This window comes from Triticum aestivum, chromosome 7B, assembly GCF_018294505.1.
Source record: "Triticum aestivum cultivar Chinese Spring chromosome 7B, IWGSC CS RefSeq v2.1, whole genome shotgun sequence".
NCBI lineage: Eukaryota > Viridiplantae > Streptophyta > Magnoliopsida > Poales > Poaceae > Triticum > Triticum aestivum.
In genome coordinates, this window is record NC_057813.1 from 156,103,631 (window position 1) to 156,107,610 (window position 3,980).

A 3,980-nucleotide genomic window follows, 5' to 3' on the forward strand; every position below is an offset into this window, starting at 1 on the left:
AAACCCTTCTTTGATTAAAAAAACTACTACCTCCATTCTGGTTTACTAGTCCCCATCGTATTTTGGGTCAAAGTTTGTCCATAAATTTTACTTGTAAAATGTGAATGGGAAACGAGATTTTGTTATACCCAAACAAAAAAGGACTGGAGGGAGTGATTGCTCTGACATGGATGCGACCTCTCATAGCGCAGGCATTGAACCGGCGTGCCGGCCAAGAGGGCCCCACTCGCTACAGGCCCGGCTAAGCATGCCTCCTCGCCGCGTGCAACCAGCTTAAGACTGCCCCGCCTGCCTTCATTCAATCCGCACGTGTGCCGACAACACGTCCTTCTGCGAGCCGGCAGGCATTTCAGAACACAAAAAATGACTAGGATATAATTAATTTACGAATGGTCTTGACTTGTTGTGCTCGCACTAGTAGCAGGAACTAGTAGAGGTTTTTCTTTATTTATAACTCTCCTCACATTTTTTTGGCTTTGAAGTGAATCATGGTTGTGGACATTATGTATGAATGTGCAGATATCTGTGAACATGAGTTTGATGTGTAAGTTGAACTTGGAATGTCGGGCTTACGCGTGAACTATACCATGTCCAATGCTTTGTCTATTATTGTTTGGAAAGTAATTGCTGTTATTACATGACCCGAAAAAAAGTATTTTGTGCCACATCAGTAGATGCACGGACATCACAACAGGCATGCTGACTGGATAAACATTTGAACCTAGATATTATGAAGGAAATTTTGTATTGACAACAGTTTTAGATAGCAGGAGACGCCTAGCCTGCTCTGCCTCTGCTTGCTTATTTCTGGCTTCTTCCATCTCTTCTTTGGCTTGGGTGAAGGGAGCATCTAGTTGCTCTTTTCACTTCTTCAGGAACTCAGCTACATTCTCAAGGGCTGCTGCACGCTTTCTTTCAGCCTTTACTAGAGCCACGAGGACACGAACAGTTGACGACTCCACCTGGCTTGTGTGTAATCCAGTATCATCTGGGAATTTGCACCTTGTGTCTAATCCAACATCATTAGGGAACTGGTACCTTGTGTGTAATCCAGCCTCATTTTGGAAACATGATCTCGAGGTTGACCATACTTCCCTCCTTGCAGGAACTGCATCCTGACATGAAGTTACTTCTTTTTTAGATCAATACTCAGAGCAACCCAGATCCATTTAGTAGAAGCCAGATAAACAGAACTCAGAGAAGTGAATTCAAAAGGAAAAAAAAATATAAAAACAGACTACAAGGTGAGAACACCCACTTCCTACATCAAGCTAAAAACAAAAGCATTAGGACAATTAAGACTCTTCTTATTACACATCAAAGAACACCAGGCTTAAGAGAAACATAAACTACAACATATACACATTGAAGAACACGAGGCTAAACGAAAGTAATTGAAAGGGTGTTACTTACCAAAGCTCGTTTTACAGGTTTGGTGCAGCTCCTCTTTAACTTGCCACGCTCCTTGAAGATGTCCCCAATATCCTGTGTTTGGTCTTCATTGCTACTCTGCATGTTCGCACTCGTGGTTTTAAAATCTCAACATGACAAGAAAAATATACTACTAGTAATACTCGCGCATCTTGTGGGCAACATTAAAGCACTCGTCTACCATCTTAGAGCATCTCCAATAGAATCGCAATGCGTGGCGCTTAAAAACCATTTACAGTGCTGAGATCGAGAAGTAGAGAGACTAGAGAGTAGATGATAGTTCCCAACATTGATAGATAAAAAAATAGATAATTCAACTACTCCTCGTTGTCTGACTCCTCCTCGGTGATGTCCTCCTCTGACATCTGACTGTAGGTGTGAAGATACCGATCGTCATCGGATTCCCAGGGCAACGCTCCTCCTAGCCTCATGTTGAATTGAGCGTCCGCTTTCCGCCTACGCTTGTCCTCGTGATAGGCGGCTCGCTCCGCCCTCCTCTTATCCCTCTCCGCCCTCCTTTGTGCGTAGAACTTGCGCTCGTTGATGATGTCCTGCGGGAAGTGTTAGCGCCACAGCGCCATGGCTTCCTCGTCCATCTCGGCGATGCCGAGACGGTGCTCCCGCCTCTGGTTGTTGCGACGATCCTCGTCGGTGCTAAGCCGCAGCAGAGGCGCGAGCTCCTGCGCCCGCTCCCGCGTCGGCACATTGGGGAAGTTCAATGTTCTATGAGGGCACCGGAGGCGCCACGCTGCCGTGTCGTACGCGTGGGCAGCCTCACTGGCGGTGTCGAAATTGCTGATGCCGAGGCGCATCCTGCGGAACCGGATCCCGGCGGAGAAGCCGTCGGAGGGGCGCGCGCGGACGCCATGGTATCCCCAAGTTTCCCAGCGGCACGACATCATGGTGGCATGTCGGCGGCGAGGCGAGAAAGAGCGGGGAGAGAGCGGTGGCGAGGCACAGAGCGGAGAGACAGCGGTGGCAAGGCACAGAGTGGTGGGAGGGCGATGGATTTTATAAGCACGCCAGACGCCGCACGCCAAAACTAGCGCATGCCCGGTGCTTTTTCCCGCGCACGCGCGATCCTTTCCCGATGTCTCTGCTATCTATACTCTCTTCTCTACTGTTATATTTATTTTATATTTAATATTTATCTCTACTTCTCTACTGTCTACTTTTTTTCTCTATACTTTTTTTTCTTAAAAAACAGAGTTGGTGATGATGGTGTGCCTGCCATCCTGCAATATAGGCTGTCCGATTTATATCTGACAGATAGGAAGGAAACAATGGGAATTTTACAAAAAGATACCCATACCCCTCTCCAGATTTGCAAATAAGGCCTTCCCTCATTCATCCTTTTCTCCCACAAGATAAACTACTCATACAAATGCATCTTGATGCGTGCAACGCATGGGCATCTTGCTAGTTCTAAAAAACTTTCCATCATTTGCCACACTACTGGTTCTTCATATAGAAAGTCTTTTATGTTGTCACTTGCATATACTAGTGGGAATTTTTTATTATAGAACTTGGCTTGTATATTCCAATGATGGGCTTCCTCAAAATGCCCTAGGTCTTCATGAGCAAGCAAGTTGGATGCACACCCACTAGTTTCTTTTGTTGAGCTTTCATACATTTATAGCTCTAGTGCATCCGTTGCATGGCAATCCCTACTCCTCATGTTGACATCAATTGATGGGCATCTCCATAGCCCGTTGATTAGCGACATTAACATGAGACTTTCTCCTTTTTTGTCTTCTCCACACAACCCCCATCATCATATTCTATTCCACCCATAGTGCTATATCCATGGCTCATGCTCATGTATTGCGTGAAAGTTGAAAAAAGTTTGAGATTACTAAAGTGTGAAACATTTGCTTGGCTTGTCATCGGGGGTGTGCAAGATGAGAGCATTCTTGTGTGACGAGAAGGGAGCATAACCAAACTATATGATTTTTGTAGGGATGAACTTTCTTTAGCCATTTTATTTTGAGAAGTCATGATTGCTTTGATTAGTATGCTTGAAGTATTACTATTTCTTATGTCAATATGAACTTTTATTTTGAATCATTTGGATCTGAACATTCATGCCACAATAAAGAAAATTACATTGAGAATTATGCTAGGTAGCATTCCACATCAAAAATTCTGTTTTTATCATTTACCTACTCGAGGACGAGCAGGAATTAAGCTTGGGGATGCTTGATATGTTTCCAACGTATCTATAATTTTTGATTGTTCCATGCTATTATATTACCCGCTTTGGATGTTTATGGGCTTTACTTTACACTTTTATATCATTTTTGGGACTAACCTACCTATAGGTTCTACTTGGCACAAACACTAATTAAAATATAAAAACACATCTAAACAGAAGCTAGATGAAAAATTTATTACTAAATAGAATCAAAAACAAAAAACAAAGATAAAGTTGGGCTGCCTCCCAACTAGCGCTATCGTTTAACGCCCCTAGCTAGGCATAAAAGCGAGGATAGATCTAAGTGGTGCCATATTTGGCACTCAATTCGTAAGTAGCTTGCATGATAGATTCA

The 3,980-nt window shown here is 43.9% G+C and overlaps 1 pseudogene; it reads right to left on the reverse strand.

Moving 5' to 3' along the window:
- Positions 1 to 1,844: 1,844 nt before the first annotated feature.
- LOC123157794 (ethylene-responsive transcription factor 3-like) lies at positions 1,845 to 2,333 on the reverse strand (annotated as a pseudogene).
- Between the last annotated feature and the right edge of the window lie 1,647 nt (positions 2,334 to 3,980).